The 23,504-nt window shown below is 44.9% G+C and overlaps 1 long non-coding RNA gene across 2 annotated transcripts in view; it reads right to left on the reverse strand.

Moving 5' to 3' along the window:
* Nucleotides 1–3,615: 3,615 nt before the first annotated feature.
* LOC129383815 (uncharacterized) overlaps nucleotides 3,616–23,504 on the reverse strand; it is a 309,376-nt gene continuing 289,487 nt past the window's right edge. For both annotated transcript variants that reach the window (XR_011890281.1, XR_008611695.2), the window contains one exon: nucleotides 3,616–3,757. This is a non-coding gene — a long non-coding RNA (uncharacterized lncRNA). The remainder of the gene's footprint in view (nucleotides 3,758–23,504) is intronic.

The following is a 23,504-nucleotide window of genomic DNA, read 5'->3' on the forward strand; positions in this document are numbered from 1 at the left end:
TATAACCCATTTTCGTCTCAGACTACGGACAAAGAGAGGACGAAAAACGGAAGAAAAAGGCTTGACAAATGAGGACATTAAGGCGTTAACGAAAGGATGCCCGTGTAAAGGGAACAAGGCCCTGCTATATATGGGGCAGACGTTCGGCCTAAGGTTGGTTGTCTGCTTCTGTGCCGCTAAGACTTTCCATTAAGGCTGTCCTTGCATTTTCCAAGGCTTCGAGCGCTTCGAGCAGCGTCCTCAAATAATGGCGGCCTATAGCGACGGCAAAGATAGGTTAGAAAGTACGCGTATCACGTACCACCGCCGTCATACGTAGGAGAGGAGGAAGGAACAAAGGAAGAAATCGCATCGTTGGGAGCACAGAAGAGGAGAAAGGCGTAAAGTGCGTGGGTCATTGAACTAATTTTAAAAAACTATAAGGAAGATAACAATAAACACAGCCAACTAAGTTTGCGTCTGAGGACACGTCATTTACAAATCCGGGAGTGAACAAACAAAAAGTCAATATACTGGTCAGCCATGAGCTATGCATGGAGATGTCAGATGGCAGCAATATATAAAAAACAATATATAGCATACGTATTACATCAAGAGAATGATAATTCATATAAACGTGTGAGAAAGCCATGGTAAATTCCAAGAGAACTTTACTTTTTTGTTTGGAAGGCAAGTGTCTTTGAGAAAGCGGCCTCAATTAAGCTTCTTCATGACGGCCGTAACGTGAAAGAAGAATGGCAAGCTTTGGTGTAACCGAGACTGCACTTGCCTGGACCAGAAGCAATCATAATGAACCAACCGACTTACAGTGGCCGAGCAAAAAACATGCTCCCCACGCCACACGTCTAGCATGCTAGTCAAATGGGCGGCCTGACGCATAAGATGCCCAACCACTTTAGCGCTTTTAGATACCAGTCATGTGCACTCTGCTTTATGACGTCATGCTACTTAAACCGAAATTTCCATTGCCTAGCCCGGTGTGACGGGAGCCGGGACGTCAAAATCACGGCGGCTTACTCGAGAACATCCCCATTAGATTCTATGGCAGTCGGACACGGTAGCGTGGCGCCATGGATCGAAGTGCACAGGCTTTGTGCTATCTAGGAGGCGTGCCAATATACAGTACGTACGAGGTACATCAGCACAAGTGACCCGAGTTGCTGACGAAACAGTGTTGCCAACGTAGTGCTTTCCAGAAACGATCAAAGGTAGTCCCGTCGTGTTCTCTTCGCTGGTCTATGTATCATTTTCTCTTAGTTTGACGTTTCCCTCTAACATCAACAGCAAACATAAAGAAATGAGTTAAGAGGAACGACAGCTATGAAGCAGGGGGAAACGAGCGCGTCTGGCTATCTCGTTTATGCGCAGGTTTATTGTAAAAATGCGTTGAGCCCATCGTGGTAGCTTAGTGGCTACGACGTTGCGCTGCTGCTGCTGCTGCAAAATTCGAGGTCGCGCGTTCGATGCCAAACCTGGCGGCCGCATTTCGATGCGGCGAAGTGCAGGAATGCTCGTGTACTTCGGCTAAGGGGCACATTAAAGAATCCTAGGTGGTCAAAATCCACGTGGTCAAAATTCCCCACTACGACATGCCCCACAATTAAATAGTGGCTTCGGCATGCGAAAACTCCAGAACTCATAACAGCGAAAGCTGTATATGACTAACCATCCGTAGTGTTTTCGGCGTCCGGCAACAGAAAACAAATCATCACGTGGACCGATCCTGGTGATCGTGCAGAAAGGGTCCAAGCTCACTGGCACATACCCCTGCGGACTCGGTAAGCTCTAACCCGCCCTTGAACTGTTCTTGTCACACGTGGGACTGCAAGAGGCCTCAGACATACGGGGAAGAACAGATGTTTTTGACAAAAAGTATTTCGTGCAAATTTTTCAATCCTCGGCGCCAACCGCACCTACGTGCTATTGCCACTTCTCGCGCATTCATCGTTCATCGCGCGTTCAATAATGTGTGACCTGTGCGGTGCACTGACATTTAGTGAGATTGCGCGTTGCATAAAAAGAAAAATATGACAAGTATTTACATCGCAATTTATTTGCGTATTCCATTTAATTACCCCGTTCACCATAGCTTTACTTTGCATATATTCCGACACGCGCTTTGACTTGCCTAATCTAATTTTCTTTTTTCAAATTCGTATTTTCAAAGCTCGCTTCAACTGGTGTACAATACACCTCAAGTTGCCAAGCACTGTCATAATTAATAAATAATTAAATAAATAAACAAATAAATAAATATTATTAATAATAACCACAATAATAATAATTAACGTGTAAGTATAATGTAATGTTCTAAAGCACCAGCAGTCATACTAGAGGGATTTGCTTCATCTGTTTCCTAATGGTGAAACTTTCACGCAACACAAGGTGTACTAACCACAAACACAACTCCGGCTACCCTATCGAGGTCGATTTCACGTAGGGAAGCAGCTGACGAGAAAAAGGACCTCGCGGCGAGAACCTAGTGCTGTGTATATATAGCACATCGGAAGACCTAGCAGACGTAGATACCGATTTCACATTCCAGACAGAGTGTCAAGGTTAGTACCTCTTTATGGAATGTTAGTTTACGGCCCTTTCCACATTGGTTCCCTCACATTCTTCCACCACGCGAGCTCCGATATCTTGCATTGAGATGTGGCTAAAAGCGGTTGGGCAGCAAAATCGTCTGAACTAATCTTGTCCGTGTGGCTTCGTGACGCGTTTTTAGACTGCTTTATTTCTTTTTGTCAGATGTAGTGGCCGTTGCCGGTAGAAAATACAGCTATGCTAAACAACCTAACTTCAGCAGTTTTCTTTGGAAAAACTTGTGATTCGTTTCTGAGTTAACGGGAACCTTTCGGCATCACGTCTTTTGTATATTCGGTTCAGACCCGGTCGTAACAGAGTTCGACCGTAATCGGATTTCTGCTTTCACAAGTATTAGCAATTTCCACGCCCAAACGAAAGTCTTTTACGCCCTTCCATAAGCACGACGGTAAGAAAGATAAAAAAAAGAAACAAATGCACAAGAGAGGCGAGTTGACATCGTGACATGTCCGATACACACAAAGGCGTCTGCTAAGCAAAGGCAACGTAAAAGCTTTTCCAGAACATGAAAAGCATTGTTCAAGCTTTTGTGCACTTACGACATACAACTGCACGCACTCAAGTATTCTATGTAAAAGGCTTGTTTTTTTATTATTATTATTGCGCAAATGAACTGAGTGTATACCGAGTGCGTGGGAAGTATAGCGGCAAGACACGTGATGTCAAAGTTTTTTATCCCGCAAGTTTCGCGCTGCTGTGCATTACGAAGAGTTCTCGAAGGTGACAAGGCACAATTTCTCGTCGTTTGTACATAAATATCGCAGTATGCGGCAATTCTATCACATGACGTGAAAGAACATCGCGAAGAAAGATGTCACCGAATTTCGCTTCTCGATTCAGTCTCGAGAAATCGAGACATGTTGAAGAGTTTTGCTGAAGAAACGCGAGCGATGACTGCGCATCTCTATTTATAAACAGCCATTGGTTATTTTCCATCTTTCCTTTCAAATGTCTCACGCCTTAAATAAAGACGCGCGTTTCAAACAGTATAAAGTTACTTACCTTGGGCATGAGGAGGGGGTGTATAGCGGCACCGTGATTGTTCGACCTCTTCTTTCCGTGTCTCGGTAGGATATTCAATGGACTTGTGTTCACAAAGGTGTTGATGAACATGGAATGGCTCATGTTAACATCTGCAGGTACCTTTATTCTGCGCAACAACAAAAAAAGTTAATTCCTACATAAATACACAATATATAATGTCTGCTAATAGGTATAGCTATCAACCACCAATGTCTTAATAAAGCAGCTAGATATGTTCAGCAGGTTATTTAATATATATCTCTTTGTTATATTTACTTAATCGGTAGGTTTAACTCGGTGTGTGTCCCCATCTTTGGCAAGTTTTCAAGAATAGGTTAAGTACCAATATCAGGTAGAATTCTTAAACCGAATTAGATATGTGCCACATTATCTGTGCGTATACACCTGTCATTACCGTTCGTCCCTAGAGAAGCACCGTCTTCCACTTTGACCCCCACGAGATCACTCCGTAGACGTCTCACACTGTGCGTCAGCCTGATCTGGTGTACGCATTTTGTCATAACTTCTGAGCTGTGTAGTGCACAGGTACAAAATTGTACAATACTGCACTTGGGAACTTCGTGGTGGATAACCGTAAAAATTAAATGAGGTTACACGTTACGTAATACGTAAGATAACACATTTGAAGGCATCGTAATTAGTTGTAGAGGATTTTCATGCACATCGGCTTGAGCAAAGCTTCGCTTCTCAATAATTCCAGGATGTACGCTGGATCTGCATATCTTTAGTAAGCTTGTTCAAAGAATTGGTCTCGTATTACGCTAGACATGGTGCAAATGTGGCACGACAATGAAGAACACGAGAACAAAGCGCTGATGGTAAGTTTTGGTTTCGTGCATGTGGTCAATGCATACAGTTAAAGTTAAAAAAAGAAGACGCACATACAGCATGACGGCGCTGTTGCAATACCGTCTGTCACAGGCGGCTACTGCGGAAGATACAGGTTTTATTTCTTGACAAAATAATAGATGGGCAGCTCACACAAACTTTGTTTCTACTGTTCATCTCGAATACCTTATGATCTTCCTAGTCAACTTGTGCGTGTTCTTGGATAGAATTGGGCTGGGCTGCAAAAATAAACCTAAGCCCAAAGTACCCCTGTGCATTGATGTTCCCTTGGAGTAATGTGTTTTGCACACAGACGCTTTACTTTTACACGAAACGTTGGACGCAAAACATGAATCAGACCTTTGCATTTGCCCTGGCAAGGAAATAAGCAATTTACAACAGATGTCACCGACTGTACTGTAATTGAACACCAAGCCAAACAAGGCGCCATTGAGGCCCCCTCATTATTATCCCACGTCGCCCAAGTACACCGATTCACTGAGTACCCTTAAACAGCCGATGCTAGTCAGTGAATCGACATTACTTTGCCAGCAGATACATATAATCTTCGAAATGATTCGCTTTTACAAAGTTCATCTACAGTGGGTCTGAGGACACATTAGTGACCCTGTCAGTGCCACTGTATATAGCAAAACACACTAAAACACGAAGAACAAGCATCCCCCGACTCCTATTGTGCCATACTCATTTATTGTTAGCCTAGCCTTCAAACGATTAACTCCGACAATAATACACGTGCTCTTACTCCCCGTGGCCACACCCTCTCCCGCAGCGTCAGACGGGTGGAGGAAGTTTCCCTGAGAAGGCTATGGGCTGCGGTAGCAGCCGTTGTTGCGGTCACCGGCAAGTGCAAGCTCTTCAACAAGGATAACGTAACCTGGTCCAAATGTGCGACCCTGGTTCTACACACCCACGTGTGCCAACTGTTGTAGACTTGTCCAGGCACCCGACACGTCCGAGAGCCCTTGCTCATACGGACTGGCGTCCGCTGTGACTGGCATGCTGACTTCAGCAAGTGGAGCGGACATGATCACTGCCCGTTGCACAACCTAACTAGACTTCCTGCCCGATGCGGGGTTCCATATTTCCTTGAAAAGGCAAATCCGTAGGGCTGATCTATCTAAGCCGTGAGTCCAGCGTCACGAGTAATCGGAGCGTTTTTTCTTTGTTTTGTTTCTTCATAACTAAATGGTCAAAGGGAACATCAATGTCCCGTGGTAGCTTGGGCCTTCTTCTACCTAATCAGCTTATTTGTTTTCCACGGACAAGCTTACTAGGGAAACCACAGAGGCACTAGAGATATCAGGCTCTCTTCTTTTTCGCCTCCCGGCGTTCAGGCATTCCTCAACTGCTGACGGCTAAACGTCTTAAAGTTCCACCACCAATATCTTTGGTGACTTCGTTTGTACTAAAAATTAGCACTGATGTCGTATTTCTCATCCTCCGTTTTAGGGTAGCAAACCGGACATTCGGAATCATGCCTCCTTTTTTTTATCTTAACTTTCTCTCTGACCTTGCAGGCTCAGCTCTTTCCAGCTTCTCTCAGTGCGCTGTAGTTAACCGCACTCAGCCTGGCTAACCTGCCTGCCTTTTAGTTATCACTTCCCTTTCTCGTTACTTTCTTACTGTCTATCGGACCTGGAGAGAAAGGAGCAAAATGCATAGCTTCTTTTCATCGTACAGAAGCCCGTACGGTGACTCGAGAAAGGAGCGTCAGCGCGGATAAATCAGTTTCAGACTCTCTATTGAATTTTCCCTGAAAAGCATGCGCTTCTCGCGATGGTAACAGGAGCATGAAGTTTAAAAGAAACAAAATATACACACACACAAAAACAAAACGTGTCCTTCGCTCTGTCGCATCGACTGCACTGCCAAAACCCTCAAGGGTTGAAAAGCAACATGCGAGCTTCCGCGTGTCGTGTTGTGAATAACGCCGAGTTTGAGTCGACCACGTCCAAGCTTGAACAAGCAATGCTCCGAAGGTACGCGGCTCTTCAAAAAGCTTCAGCCGCATCTTCTGACATGTTTTTTGAAGCCCGAAGCCAGCACATGCTGTCAAAAAAACTTCCGGGTTGCGAAGAAAATGCCTAGGTTTTTATTTTTGCAACCCTAATGCATCGGTTTTGTAGTCGCGGCCAGGCGAAAGCTGTAAACATTGTCGTGGTCAGCATTTGCTAAGAAATATCTTTTTTTTTTTTGTACTCTGAATTTGACTTCATTAGTACATCACTCTGCCTTGGGGGTGTATGACGCCAATGTGAACATCTACAACGTCAATTAATGGTATGAGTCGATAAACCTTAACGTTTATCAGAAGAGAAACGTCTCTCTTTTAGAGTAGTGTACCATTGTGTAGGCCAGACGCGCAATCACCAGTCAATATGCCCATAGTCATTGGTAGAACGCGGGATGAAATGCTGTATGCGGCAAGATAAATTTGTTCGATGCTCACGATTCAGTGAACAGGTCCAGAGTAATCGCTAATAGTGAAGTGGAGGCATGATTCCTTTCTCTGTCTGTAATTTGTCAATCTCTGTCCCGCTACGCGTTTTCGTATTCAACCAAGTGTCATAAAGTTGAATGAAGTAAGGATGCTCCTCTAATCAATCTTGTTATTCTGTTGTTGCAATAATGCTTATATTCCCTCTTTGCGAAGACAATGGTTTCGTTCATTTCTTCCTGAAGACAGCACAGAATGACACCCGCAGTTGGCTGTCATTATTTCAATTACTGATTTATTTTCTGGTTTTACTGCTGCAGTTCAGAAGCACTTCCTGCATCTACTTGCTCTTATGTATTTCTTTTGTGTCGCACTTGAGTATACTGCTATTGGTTGGGCTATCACGAGAGTAACAATGTCAAGCTACACAGAAATGGCTAACAGTTCGAAATAAAACAAAGCGATTTTTTTAATTTACAATGTTTTTGCGTCGCCGTAATGGCATTACTGCAGGGGGGAGGGGGAGTATGGTGCATATACGAAACCGACATAGTTTGAAAACGTTGCTAGAATAGAAAACGAAAACAGAATGCGGAATATAACAATAGTAGCATATGACTATGCAATTTTTACAATAGGCAAATAAATGGCTAACCGATAAAAAGTTATAGTACACATGTCACAAGTTATAACGAGGGAGAAAAAGACGCTGTTATTGGTTGTGTTTACTACATCTTCAGGGAGTTTGTTCCATTCTCTAATTGTTTTTAAAAAGAAGGAGTTAGCAAAACTACTGTTCTTTTAACGAACATGCTACGTGATGTTTGATATATTATCAAGAAGAGATGGTAATAAAAGTGGTATATAGAACTGCTCTCATAAACTACACAAAGAAGAAATTGACTAAGGCAGGCTATTTCGCTCAGACAAAAATATATGTAATAAATAAACTGATGGAGCAATAGATCACTGCATTTAGCTTTATTAGCAGATTGCCCCAAAGTAGAAGGGAAAGGTAATGGTTTTCGTCTGTAGCGGCTTCGTCGTCCCACAAAGGCACAAAATGTACAGATACCTGGCACGGCAACATTGTAATTCTCGCACTAACTCCATGGGACGTCATGTGTTATTACATTGATACTTGATAATTGTTTGCAGATAATAAAGGCATACAATACATTCTCCGTGAACCAAACAGGGACTCTAGGGTACTTCGATATGGTTTTCCAAAAAAAAAAAAAAAACGTGACAAAGGCAGAAAGAAACTGCAACGTTTGGGTTGTCAGGCGGAGATACAGGCATTTTTTTTTTTTTTAATAGACTGGTGAACATTTGTACCGCCTTCCTTTTTATACGACGTTACCCATCTGGCAACGTCCCATTCAGTGCAACTTATATGCCTTAACAACGGAATTCCCCACTTCGGAATAGCTTCTGTACTTTCGCAGAACTTTCGCAAGAACTTTCGCAACCGTGCTGCTTTTTCACTAACAAAGCACGGTCATTGTAGATGAGCTCGAAATGCACTGCCATTCATCTGCACTTGCAGAAGAAAGTGGGAATTCCGGAATGGTATCACATTTCAGGCGGTTTTCGCATATACGCAGGTACGCTAGAAAAACTCGCCATGTAAAATACCAGTATTGACTATGTGTCGGTCGCTCTAACCACTGAAGGAAAAGCGAACAATGAAAAGGCAACATATGCCTTATTTCGAGCACCCAGATAACTCGCATGCACGTGCTGAATGTTTCGGAATTCCCTGCTCAGTGAACTTCCGTGGCTATTAACAAAGTTAAACAATGAAAATAAAAAAAAATAACAAATGGCAAGGGGAATCGCTGTGCTTTGTTCTCGTTGTGTCTCATTCGGCGCAATTTTTTCACTTGCCTTCGATCTTCCTATTAACACCATACGGTATGTTTAGCAGACGTGCCTTTCTTCAATATTTGGTCGCGCTTTCTGGTCGTGTTCTGCAACAATGACTGATGAGAGGGACGCTGCTAAAATTTGTGTGGCATTGCTCTTGTTACAAAATGCAGTACGTTTTGTCATTGTAAACGCTCAATGCGAAGCGTTATTTGTCCCTGTAGGCGACCTTGGGGAATCTGCGTAGTTATCTCTCTGCCTTGCTTGTTTCACCGCGCCTGTAAAGATATAAGCGTGGAGAGGAGCGCATTACGCGCCCAATGCCAATCAAGACACCATAGCACCATAGTAATGGCATCGTCATCGCCGTCGTCCACTGTGATTCTTTTGTGATTCGCCGTCGTCGACTTGTGATTATTTCGTGATTATTTCGTTATTATTCTTTCGAACTATCATCGCCACTGTCGTCAAGGCGTCACCGTCATGCTGTCACGCTCGTTCCATTATCTTGACGTTGTCGTCCCACGTGCACGCTCTGCTCGGACCCAGAATTTCTCCTCTTGAACATACACCTTCTGCCATCTGGTAACACCTTACGTAGGACCGAACCAGGGTAGATAGCTGGCTACCTGAGACGTGCTGCATGTAATAACCATTCGCGCGATGCATGGGACTCGGGTAACCTTTATTAGCTGTATTAACCTTCATAGAGTGTACAAAAGAATGTCCTGCTCAGTTCCTGCGTCGTGGCCTACATTGCACGGGGGCCAGCGGCTCGATCAAGATGTCGCTTCTGACAGCGTCTACTTCTCTGCCATGTTGTCACGAAACCAACATGCGAGACGTGAAACATTATTACAGTGTTACTCCCGTTCCAGCTCGGTTTCCACTGTGTAATCGGAAAATATTAGCAAAAGCTTTCCGCTTACTTAGCTGCACTTAGGTGCAACGAGATCAGGAGTGTAATATTAACTTTTTTTGGCACATTGTATAGCAGCGAAAGCTGTTCTACACCAAAACTGTTTTGCAATAAGTTTGCAAAAGAACTCACGAAAGCCACTCTATATTAGCTGCGAAACAATTTGGAGGGAGCGCCTTCAATTGAGCGCGAATGGAGCCTTTCCAGATTTCTCTGCAAAGGCAGCGACAAGCACCGAGGCTTTTTCGCGGGAAGCATCATCGTCAATTATTGCAGTCCACACAGCGGGTACGTCCTATGATTCTCATATTGAATTAGCACTGCGGGATCTCCAGACAGACTACGGATGTTGAAACAGGCATGCCAAGTTTTGTTTTTGCATTCATTGTCTGGCAATCCACTTTTCTTATTGCGCAGTCCATTGGGCTAGTCCCAAAGAGCAAGCAAGGGGCACACACTTCTCGTCACCAACCTAATTATGGTCCTCCGCGCATCCCATGATGCACTACAGAAGTATTGACACTTCTTTCTTCGCTTCAAGCTCTCGCGTTCATCCGAGCTTGTCTCGATGTTTGAAACGACGGAAAGAAGAACGTCCAGAACTAAATAATAGGGCCACTATTGCCAGTAACTAAATAAACAACACGGAAATACGATGGTATCTCATGTTCAGACACTCTCTTCTCTCGTGCATTGTGCACTGGCCTCTGTGCCAGTGAATAGCCCGGCCTTCTTGAAGCCATTGTACTCCACAAGGACATGGTCAGGAAGGCGAAGCAAATTCTATAGATGGAGGGACAAAAGGTTGGCCATCTAGTTTATGGGTGCGTTCGGTGAGTTCAAATCCGGAGTGTTTCGCGGTGAATCGCACGCACCCTGGCGAAACGAATCTTATAGATGGAGGGACAAAAGATCGGCCGTCAAGTTTAATGAAACCGTCAACACTGCACGACACTGCAGTGTTATCACTAAACTCAACCGTATCCTTATATCTTTATGGTTGGTTTATGGGTGCATTCAGTGAGTTCAAATCTGGAGTGTAACGAAGTTTGTCCCACCTAAGAGAGGCGGAGGGTCGTCGCGCCTGATCAGGTTCTTTAGTGACAGCCGATTTCAAACAGCATCTGGTTCGGCAGGCTTGTGGCTGATTACGTTTTCGTGTATTGGGAATTACGACACTTCGCTTTGCTACGGGAAGACCGAGGCTTGCTGGTTTCGTTTTTTATCTTGTCGATGCGAACGCGTCAAATGGGCCATTTGAGGGAAAAGTCGGCGTCTGTTGCCTGTAGCAGCGAAACCGCACGTAAAATTTCATTTGCTGCAGCACCACGCCACGAGCGCGTCTCGACCGAACAGAGCGGCAGAAAGGGGACACCTACTACTTCGCTAGCGCACCAGGTGCTGGGTGAGGGGAGGGGGCGTCGCCGCGACGCCACGTCACCCTCGCGCTCACTCTCGGAGCCCTGTGTTGCCCGTGCGCTCCTTGACCGCGCAATCTGTCGCCTGCGTTACGGTAAGGTCAAATCAAAATGCGCCAAGCGTCTCAATGTGCTCGCTTATCCATGAGTAGTTCATAACTCGAATGACCGCTCAGCGGCGTTCAATCGGACAATAATGTATTGGCATTCACAACTCACAGGCAGTGCTTAAATCTCCTCGGATTTCTTGTTATCATTTGTTCGGTTAGCATGCAAGATTCGTCCTATTATTTGAATGGCGCAGCCTTTTCTTTTTTCCTAGTTCAGGCTAGGCTACTCAAGTGTATCCTTATAAAAGATTTTTCGCAGTACCCATGTCACAACGCGGGTCCACACTAACGAGATCAGCATTTGGGCAACTCTCTGGCAATCCCTTCTCTGCACGCTGCGCCATCTAGCAGTGGCATCAGGAAGTCCGCCTGTGGCCTCCGAGATGCACGGTGGTTCAGTGTGTGCGAGCAGGTGAGAACTGTTTGCTCGCACATCTGTGGCGCAGCAAGCAAAGCCGTCGGGTTCCTGCGCTCGATGAAACCGTGTCACGCGTATTCGATTCTGCCCAATACCGGAGATATTTTAAAGGATTTTTTTATGAAGTGAGGCACGTGCCCTTTGTGACGGAGTGACCAAGAATGGGCACATTCTCAGTGAGCGTCATGTTACCACGGAATCTTACCAAAACGAAAGATTGCCGAGATCCTACACAATAGGAAAATCTAAGTTAATGCGAAGCATTCGACGCCACAAGGCGTGCGACGATATGGTTAGTTTTCCTTTCCTATGACTTCCCCTGCGTATGCTCATTTGATTGCGCGTTTTATTGCAGTAGCAACAATATGGACACTCCAAGCGAATATTCGCCTTAAGCATCAGCAACGCGTGAGGTTCCGTATATATTTAAGTATCTATGTATGCTATATACTATGCCCCGTGTATACCATGCAGTACATGCGAGTTATATTGCACACTATTCAAGGATAAACTTCCTCATACTAGGTCTTACATTCTTGACAAAATGATTATTCTGGAACTTTTAGAATGGCAGCCCACAAACAAATGCTATGAAACAAAATATCGCAGCGCTTGCGTTTTATCTTAAATTTTCGCACAATTATCAATTATACCCTTGTCAAGCGGGCGCTAGAATGTCTTTTGAACAAAAAGACTTCTCCCGAAAAGGAGTTTCGCCCGCAGACATATGGTAGAGAGCGATCTCTCTTTTAAGAAGCGGTCTCTTCTGGAAACGGAGTTGGTCGATATCGTTTTACGCCCGAAAAAAGAGTAGCCTCGAAACCAGTGGGCGCCGGCAATTATCACATATTCAAAAAAATAATAAGCAAATGCGTATTTTTCTGTCGCCTAGGCTCATCGTAAAATACCTATTTTATGTCTCGCATAGGGTGCAGTAAACCCAGTGATGCTCATTTTCTTCTGTACTCTCGTGAGCATGTCGAACGGGTCGCGGATGTTACGTGATGACGCTTACCGAGTCGCGGCTCACGGGCGCGAAAAATCCCGCGCAGCATCGTTAGCATCGATATCCAACGCCGCTGACAAAACAGCCCTGGGCGAACGCAAAAAGTACCCTATGGCGGGAATGCTGCAGCCAACGCGATAAAGGAAGCCCAATGTTGCCAGACAAACTTGTGCACTTCACTAGTTCTGCAAACGCTATTTGAAATACGAGGATAAATCTTTGCTATAACGTTTCTTCATCTGGCATAGTTAAACGTATTTCAAATATAAGGCATGTGGCCCCTTAGCGCAAATTGGACACAAGGAGTGAAGGAAACAAAGATGTCTCATTGTCTAAAATGTTTGCATATAAACCAGCTAGCCTATAGCAACACATACCTACTGAAATCCAAGGCTGCATTACTCCGAATAAATTTTAAGGGCGATTTTGCCGCGTATTTCGTTTAAGGGTGAGTTTGCCGCGAGTTGGCCGCGTAACATCACTGAGCGGGATCGGCGCTGTAATATCGAATTTCATGTTATGGGGCACTTTGCGACTGCTACGACACCACAACACAAGGCCAGAAGCCCGTTTTAAGCCACGTGAGAACGCCAATTGTTGATCCGGTTGTCAGGCAATGGCCTGAGTAACAACACCTGATGCACGCCACGACAGGTGGAGTCACAGGCTTTGTAAAGGTGATCACAAATCATAACGCATAAAATTGCTCACTTCCACGGTGAAGTCAGAAAAATTCACTGGTTTAAAGTTAGCGTTGCATGAAACGTATTCCACTTTTTGCCTATAGGGAGAAAGTGAGCTGCCTTATTACCACATAGGAACTATTTGTACGAAACACTTCCACATATCCGATCACTTTCAGATCACCGTTTTCTGTAGTCTTTCTGGAGGCGTCGCATTCTCGCCTCGCTTACGAGTTATATTTTGTTTCCTCAGTGCTTTTGTCAGTGTTCATAGCGCGCATTACTTCTCGTTTTTTTCTTTTAACCACTGTCATCGCTTCATTTCTCCTTCATTGGAGATGCGTTGAAGCTGTAGAAAAACTACATTATTTCCGAGGCTTTTACTGCGGACACCATTATCTGGTTACAAAGCGCGCGCTAGTGAAAGAGCTTTGGCTTGGTTTTGATCACCTTGGTTCTGTAAAGTGCACCTAAATTTAACCATATCAGCGTTTTTTGCGGCCGCCGCGGATGTTATCGATCCAGTGACGTCGTTTTACGAGCTCAACGCCACAGTCGCTAAGCTACCGTTACCGGTACGACGACGTTAATCAGCAACAGGACGACACTTAAGAGAGTCAACTTGATTGCGCTGTTTGGACTTGCTTAGAGGCCATCAGAAGCAAACTAATGCATAATGCATAAGCTCTGTATACCCATTGTATAGATATGGTAGACCTCTCTAACAATATCTTAACTACATCGCAGGACACATCAGCGCATAGAGAACAATAAAAAAAAAACGCGAACATGCGGACATCGCTTAAGGACGCATAGGCCACCCGTACGAACAACGTAATGCAATCCCGCGAGTATCCTACATACGCATCGCATTAAAATGAAAAGAAAACTCACTGCCTTTCTCAGTTGAACAGCAGAACTTACGTGTGCCAGACCGACAAATCCATAGTCTAGTATGTTTGGAGCTCGTCGCAACTGGCTCACGTTCTTATCGCCATATTGATCTGCAGTCTTTCTAGGTAAACCCACCATATCGCTCCTTAACGGACAGCCGTGAACACTCGAAGCATTTGCCTGTTTGAGATATGCACCGCTGTCGCAGCACCTACTAATTTAACCTAGTCGGTCGCTTAGAAACTCTGAAGAAGTGCTGAAACGACCTCTAGTCTGACATGTGTCTGAGATAACCAGAAAACGGGCAGCGGTCGAAATCGATTCGCGGGCTTTTACATGCGTTAGATGCTTCAAGAAAATGTTCGTGCCTGGTCACTGAAATTTTTTATAGATGCTGTAGAAAGCAAACACTCAACGCCACTTAGTTGAAGGAAACATTGATAGAATTAAAAGGACCGTGGGTATGCGTAAAGTTAGGACATAATATAGAGCCGACAGTCTGTCATCACTGTGTTTGTGGATGTTGAACTGTTTGATGGCTGCTGAACTGCAAGAAAAGACCCGAGCGGTGTTAAGTTCAACCAACAATATCCAGATTTCGCCGTAGAGACGTATATTCTATAGGGTTCCTTTCAACAGCGGTTGCTTTAACGTAGGGCAGACAGGGCGTTGCATCAATATGAGATTAAATGACCCTCAACGCTCGTTGGCCGGTGGGACACTGACTAACGTTTGTTTACGCTGTCACAGTTGCAAGTGTCCTCCAAGTAATATAGGCAGTAATAACCCTGTTCAGACATAAGGACGAACAAGTGTGCTTTATGGTTGAAACACGAAACGTGCTAGCGGTAGGATGCACGCAAGTCAACCGTAGATTATCTTGCGCAGCGACACATGGTGATGCCTATTTTGTTAATAAATTCAAATGATTTATTCGCCTAGGCGTAGCCAAGGTCAAGCGCGAAGGAGCTTGTGCGAGCGTGAGCGAGCCGCGTACGCATGAGAAGCGCAAATCACGCGCTTAGCGACCCGCAGAGACCTCGCGCGGGAACTGTCAATCACGCATACAAGATTGCGAATAGGGGAACGAACGAGAAGAAAGGGGGTTAACCGAAGGGCGCGATTCTTATGAATCATATGATAAGAAGTCAACAAAGACACCAAGGACAACACAGGGGAAATCACTTGTACTTACTAAGTGAAATAACGAAATTATAAATTAATGAAATTGAAAATGGGTGAAAAAAACTACTTGCCACATGGGGGGATTATAACGTACCAGTGAACGATTCGTCGCATCTGGAGCCAAGTGGACGTTCATCCCAATGTGGTACTATTTCGTGTTGGCATCAACAGTGGCACAAGGTTCCTTTATAACTTTGTAGTAAAAGTGGCCGTTTAAATGCGAGTATTTTCCTGTGCTAAAAGCTGTGAGGCAGTATTCCGAAGGAAGCATCGAACCTCATATTCAGTTCTGGCAAAAAACCTTAGCGAAGTATCGTTTAAAACTAATTATCACCGCTCTATTTATTGGCGATTCTATCATTTTTACACTCCATTCAGGTCTTTTGGAATTTCGAGATCTCACATTGGCCATGTTTCACCGAAGCAGTTAAGAGTTCCGCAGTGGTTTTAGTGTGGAAGCTTTCAGGCCGGCCGGCGTGAGAGCGATTCATATCAAATGGAAATTGAACGTGACCCCCGTCGTAGGCCCCTAACTTGCTTTTCAGTTTAATTAATGATTACGAAATAAAAGCTACCTTGCGTACTTCTATAATCGAATAGATAGCAAATGCGTAGAATTTGTTTAACACCGCAATCTAAGTTTCATACGATTAGCATTCTCAGGACACGTACTTTATGACTTACTCGCAGCCTGCGTCGGTATCTAGAATTTTCATTTCCCGACAAAACGTAGTCACTTGGTGCGTGCCACTCGTTATCTGCTGCACTTAACTTTTTATCACGCCCACTTTCGTCACCGGTTTGTGACGCTGGGTACGTAGCACATGGATATGTGCCGCTCTACAATAAAGAAAAGAAAACTTCAATATTTTTTTTCTTGTGCTGGACGCCGTCCCACCCACGTTACATTTATTCAGACACTCTTTTCTAACATACATTCAGACACACGCCTCGCGCCTGATTTCGCGGTATCGCCGCTAAAGAGCTCTGCAAGTCCAGAGGGAAAAGAAACCTGGGATGTAAAATACACCTGCCATGAGTAACTACGTAAGAGGAAAAAACTAAATCAGGAAAGAAACTATTTACGACAACTCAAAGGCAAGCTCATTACATTTGGAAGCGAGCTCGGGATGCCTTAGAACACGCACCTACACTCTTAGGCAAAGTTACACCCTTTGGCTTGCCCCTTCTGCCACACAACGATAATCGTTATCTGCCTTGGTACGTTTCCTTTCTTTAACGCTGCGAGCCCGGAACTTTCCAGTAACGAACGGCACGCGCGTTATCAGAAGGGGCACTCCAAAGGGTGTAAACCGTTCTATGCTGATAACGCGCGTGCCGTTCGTTACTGGAAAGTACCGGGCTCGCAGCGTTAAAGAAAGGAAACGCATCAAGGCAGATAACGATTATTGTTGTGTGGTAGAAGGGGCAAGCCAAAGGGTGTAACTTTGCCTAAGAGTGTATAAAGCGCGTAAAAAGAAGGAAGAAGAAGCATGTGCTTGCGGCGGTAAAGCTAGGGAAACGATGGAGCATGTTTTACTATAATATGAAGACGTCTGCCCAGCGGTCGATTTAGGCACCACTGCCTCCTTGAAGCCCTTGGGATCGGTGAGAGCAGTGGAAAAGTAAACAATCGCGCAAAAGAGATTAGTAAGAGGCGGTTGGAGGTTCGGTGGAAGAAAAGCAGGGAAACGACAAAAAACGGAGGCGTACAAAAACAAAGTTGATAATAGGGGTTCAGAAAACTTGGTTGTTTGAGTTTATAGTGTGTGTGTGTGTTTATCTTTTCCTTTTATAACCTAGGTTAAAAAAGGAATAGCTTTTGCTATTATACCAAGCACTTACTAGCGCCACCAAGCTCTTGCTATTATACTGTCACTAGACAGTATAATAGGAGGAGCTTGGTGGCGCTACCCACCGCCCGTTCAAAAGAGGACGCTCATAACATCCATCCATCCACCCATCCAAGCGCGAGATGATAACCCGGTCACGGAACACGTTCCACACAATGCACGTTTTTAGCGGTGGCGCAATATACGGTGTGCCCCTACATTGCTTCAATGCTAATCACATTAATGTTAACTATCATCTTGAGATGGTTATTTCAACTCGAGCCTAAGGCGCCGCGGTAGCTTAGTGGCTACGGCGTTCCGCTGCTCAAGATCGAGGTCGCTGGTTCGATCCCGTCCGCGGAGGCCTGACGTTGATTAAACCGAAATGCGAAAACGCTCGTGTAAACTTAGGTGCAGATTGAACTATGCCCAAGTGGTCAGAAAATGCGAGGAACGTCCGAATTATTTTTGAATTCACCTCAAGTGTAATCTAAAGAGCCCGCCGTTTCTATGATAAGCGCTGGTCATTGTTTGACAGTGGCTGCCTCCGTAGAAGATATGCGCCTCTCCGTAGAATATTGCATTTTTGTGAGCACGTAGGGGGCGGCCGCAAGGATCTTCCGGCCACGGCGATGGTTGACGCGTACATTTGTAAGAAAACACTTCGCCTGCATGCGCTTTAGTTCTGACCAAACGCCGCGCCGCACAGCTGTGCAGGTAAACCGATCACGTGAGCGTTACAATCAAGGCCAAGATAGTACATGGGAAATATATATTTGAACTTTATTCGTGTCACCTAACAAATTACGAGATGCGGTATGCGCACGAGGAAAGGTTCCCGTAAATGACAGATTGAAGGAATCGCACGTCACTGGCAAAGACGCAAGAAAGCGCAGAAAAAAAAAAGAACAATGAGCGGCAGTACTTGTTAGCCATTGCTCCTAATTTAAGCATGAATATAAAGTAACAGTAGGCAGCAAATCAAAAATAGTGCACATGCCAAAATGAAGTAGCCTGAAGGTGACGTAGAAATGCAGGTGTGCAAATCAATAGACACGACCCACAGCATAGGAACGAGACATAGAAGAGGGGAAAGTCCACTGAGCATAGGAACGTAACGTATAGGTCTGGGTCTTGGCAAAGCTTGATGTAGAGGGCTAAGCACCCATAAAAAACAGAACTTGATTTATGAGAACCTTTAGATTCAATACTTAATCAAATATTTGGATTTTAGCATTTGTGTATATGTTACTTGAAGAAATGAGCGCCGGGGACTTGGATGACCACTTTCGGTGGTACTATCTCCTTCGCGTGACGCAGTACTCAACCAGCCAATTAGCTCATCCGGTTCTCCTCAACCAGCCAATCAGCGCCCACTGAAAAAAATGCTGCCGAAAGCAATCGTTCAAGAGTTCGTACCCTGATGGAAAGCCTAACGCAAGGTCTTACGGCAACAGTAAAACAGAAGGAAAAAAAATTAACGTTCACTTAAGTATGCTAGCCGCCTGGTTAGCTCAGATGGTAGAGCAGCTGCCCCGGAAAGGTGGTGGTCCCGGGTTCGAGTCCCGGACCAGGACGAATTTTTATTCAACTCTGAGGCGTTTCTATCGAGGACCCCGTATGGGGTTCCCTTTATTCATTACTTCTCTCCACCTTGTGGGTTTCCGTAGAACTACTACGTCAAACCACTTAAGTATCCTTACGTGATTTGAATGCGAAAGAATTAGGAGTTGTCTAAGTTACCACCTTAAATTAACACTCCGCCTTATCCACCTCGCTCTAATTTGTACCAACCTAAATCCACATTGATCCACCTTAATCCACTTTATTCCCTCTTAATTCACCATAATTCACTTTATCAAGACGGCAAGTTGGGTCACTTGGTTAGGTTTCAATGTAAGGTTCTTAACGGCGCCACTCAACTCAAGAAACGGACAAAAGGAAAATAAAAAATACGACAACATCCAGCGCCGTGTTGTCGTTTTTACTTTGCTTTTGTCCTGTTTCTGAGTTTCGAAGATGCGTTAAAGGGCCGACGCCGCAGGCGTGTTCGCCCCCTTCAGTTTGCGCTCTTCCTCACGCGAGCATTACGACAGCGAGTGTTAGCAGTTACGGAGGGAGATTGGTCGATGCCTGCCCGTGCGTGCGTGACACCATGCTAACCTAATTACTAGGCGAATGTTGAGTACAATTACACTGCCGATAAAACTAAGAACCTTAATTTGTGCATCTATGTAATACCTTGCTGCGTCAATAAGTGCTTCGCCTTTCGGGTGAAACTGAGAGCTTCTTGATGGTGCCTAAGCTGACGAATACATTGTGGATATATGACGTGCCTGCGCCTTTTGGCTAACATTGGTTTAAGTTTTGTGTTGAAAATTTGACAATGCGGTATTCTGAGAATGCGTTTGCGAATTGCAATAAAGCTTCCCTCTGTATCTGTTCTACTGAGAACGCCGGTGTCGAACCGTGTATTTTTTTTTTACAGCCAAGCTTCATAGAAGTCACACAGAAGTTTAGAAAAGTTCAGAAAAGTTGCATATAAGTTTCACAATGGATCTCGTGCGGCGGCGCTGAAAGCCGAAGACAGCTGGTGCATAGAGCTCCCTACTAAAGTTACTAGAGACGCTGCGACGGTCCAGCTACCACTAGAACGATGGCTTGCAAATTAGTCGTATCGTCGTGCCAGTGGCTCGAGTTGCTCTTGCGGCTTCACTTACCACGCCGTGTCCACTCTTCCTGACCCAAATTTTGAAGAAATCGTATTGTTCCAAACGCGGGAGGACATAAGGCTCCGCGTAAACGCCTGACCAAATGCGAATTGTCGCGCTTTTAAGACATAGGTTTGCCGAAAATGATCAATTTTGAAAGTGATTGATGATTTCTTGAAGATTATCCGTAAGTTACAGAGCCGGTCCACGCCAGAAGGACGAGGTATCGGCAAAAATCAATCCACTCGCCGTCATTCCCAAGCTTGCCGCTCCCGAAGGCACAAGCGCCGCAGTATCGTTATACTAGATTATATGGGAAGCTCTATAAATACGTACAAATACATGGGAGAGCCCTCACACAGACATTTGCTCAAGCGCTGTGGGCGTGCCTGCTTGTCCATGAAGTTTTCCTAGCAAGCACACGTATGATGGATCCGTAACGGCGGCGAGCGCCGACGTTACAGTGACACGTGGTCTGTGTCAACTGCCACTAGAACAACAGCGAGCAATGAAACCTCAGTCGGCGCCTCGAAGCGGTCGCATGAGTGCAGGGCATCGCCGATAAGCCGCAGCCGTCGTGGGTATAGCGCCGACACAGCACGCGTGCAGGATCATGTGTCGGATGTAACGGGTAATAAAAAACTACCAAGTTGGACTTGGCTAAGAGAGAGAGAGAAAGCCAGGACAGGAAAGGCAGGGAGGTCAACAAGAAGAGCACCCGATTCACTAGCCTATACTGAGAGTGTGGGAAAGGGGAATAGAAAGAGGAAAAAGGGAGAGAGTAAGCACTGAGTGCGTGTGGGAGCGACGCTATACACAGGGACACTATAAACAGTCTCTTTTTTAATTAAGCCAGTGCACTTCAAATATTGCACTAGGGCACGAATCGCTTTTCGTGCCAGTGACGGGTGGGGCCACCGCCCGAGTATCTTTGACTCGGTGAATGGCCTCGAGTCCAGTCGGTGTAAAGTAGCGAGGGCAGGAACACAATAGGTGCTCGATGGTTTTCTCGCACCGACAGGAGTCGCACATCGGGCTCTCGGCCATTCCCAAACGATGGGAGTGTGCGTTCGTGAACAACTCACAACAACATTCACAACTCATAAAAAGAGCTTAGGTGTCCCCGGAGTTTTCTACGTAAATATGGACTAGGAGGATTCAGTGCAAACGGACAATACATATACACAAACTGGACATGTTTGTTAGTATATTACAGATTCGTTTTTTTTTTCTTTTTCTACGAGAATAAGAAACAGGCTCGCGTAGACAAACTCGTACTCTTGGGACACAATATCAAAAGAGTGGGCACTGTATTACCAAATACGCTTCCAGATAGAGAAAACGAAACTGCGGAAGAAAGCAGAATATCGATATCGGCACTTCCTATTCCCTTGGCACAAAAATTCCTTTCGCGACAGAAAAACAGAAGTAACTTTGACACGGTTAGGTTGCGGTAACCAGTATTAAACTTTGGTGGTCACAGGGCTGGCCTGGCGCCCTCCTCTGTGTGTCCCCAATGTGTGCGGAGGAAACTATAGATCATTTTTTTATATATTCTGCCGCCGTTTCTCCTCATAAACAAAGAAACAAAAAACATTTTAGAACCAAGGTTTCGACAACTTGGTTCAAATTTTTCCATTATGAATATTCTTTCTCTATGAGCCTCCTCTCTTGGAAACTATACCACGGGTACATTTGCTCAGCCGTGGAGGAATTCACAGTTGTTTCAAGGAGATGTTCTTAAGTTCTTCATAAGTTCACAAGTTTTCTTAAGTTCATTTCGGTTCCGTAGTTGGTCCACACAAGTGAAATTCTGTAATGGTCGTACCTTAATCTGTAAGACACATTACTACAAGAATGCAATTCAAGATATTTAGAAGGATCGAGCTTGATATTGTTACAGACGTAAGAGAGCAATTTCAGCTTCACTTTCAGAACAGTGTTCTAAAAAAGTGCAAACCTGTATGGTTGTTGTACCGGACTCCATGTCAGCAACATAAGCAGCACAATGTTTCCATAAGATTTTCTTTTAAATCTAGGCGCATATTCTCCAAATGTTTTCTCCATGGTTTAATGCTTTCGGACGATTTTTCAAAGAAGCATCGAACCTCAATTTAAACTTTTGAAAAACAGGATATCAACACTTCCTTTAAACCAATAATTACAGCTCTACCCATAACCGCGTCTCATTTTTAGTTCTTACTTCATCTTCATGGATTTCTGGCATTCTTCTAGAAAAGGTCTACTTATCCTACTACGCATTGCGGGCAATGGTACAGGCGCGAAGTTGAACAGACAGTGAACGGAAACTAAATCAACACATTTTTTTTTCTTTTATGGCTGACCGGCGCCAACAATTTTTTTTTATTTTTTTTTCGGCCTCCTCTCGTGCGCCATCGATGTGATACACCTGCAAGGCCGCTGGCGGCGCTCTTTACCTCGCCAGCATTCTTAGACGCCTTCGGGCAACGCTAACCATCGTCATCGCTTCTGGCCTAGGGGTGTTAAATCTGAGAAGCCTTGGTTCAAGTTGGTTTAGATGGCAGTGCAAAGTGGACGGCGACACAGCAAAAAGGCAGGCGATATTTTTGCGCCCTTCGGGCTAACCGGTCCAATCCTTTACCCCTAGCTCCTACAAGTGGCGCTGGGGATTTCGGGGATTGCGTGAATGCGCAAGCCTAATGCGGCGTCGTTCCAAAGAATTCAGCGTTCGCTCATTACAACTCGCGTAATTCTTTTCTCGCTTTAGTTTTTCTCGAAATTCAATCCACTAGACATCTGCGCGTATCACCCAGGTTAAGCCTGACAGCAACGGTACCTTTGCCACTAGTCATCATCATTATCAGCCATTGCCACTACTGTACGGAAGAATCTTGGGAGTGGAACTTATACTGCTTTACACGCGAGTTAAGACTCTGCCAGTGTGTCGAGTCAGCGCAGCGTTAACTCGCCACTTCAGTTCTTGAAGCCCGTGGACGCTCCAGTGCTCGAAAGCTGTTCCACATTTTTTTCTTCTTTTCAGTTGGGAATGTCAACTGCGCCCTGTCAACACCCTTCAGTGCGATGTGAGGGGCTGCGGTTAGGAACCGTCACCCGCAGGCGCTGGCCCATCTCGGCGCATTTGGTCGAACAGTTTAGGATCTGACAATTCGAAATGGAGTTTGTTTTAATGTCCCGAAACTACACAGCTGGTTATGAAGGACGTCATATAACCTAATAGAGGGTTACAGAATACTGTCTTCTTTTTTTCTGCTACCAGGGGCTTCAACGTGCACCGAAATCTAAGTACGCGAGTATTCTTCCATTTCGCAAATGGAGTGCAATGCGGCAGACAGTTGCGTTGCGGCATTCATAACGTCTTAATAAAAGAAGAAAAATCAAATGGGCAGGACCTACTGTATCATTATTTTAATGTTTGCCTTGCGGCATCTATAACGTCTAAGTTTCAATATACGTAATGCGAGACGCTCGTGAAGCTGGTAATTAAACGAAATGCAACTCACGGCGATGCAATCACAG

Source organism: Dermacentor andersoni, chromosome 9 (assembly GCF_023375885.2).
Source record: "Dermacentor andersoni chromosome 9, qqDerAnde1_hic_scaffold, whole genome shotgun sequence".
Classification (NCBI taxonomy): Eukaryota; Metazoa; Arthropoda; class Arachnida; order Ixodida; family Ixodidae; genus Dermacentor; species Dermacentor andersoni.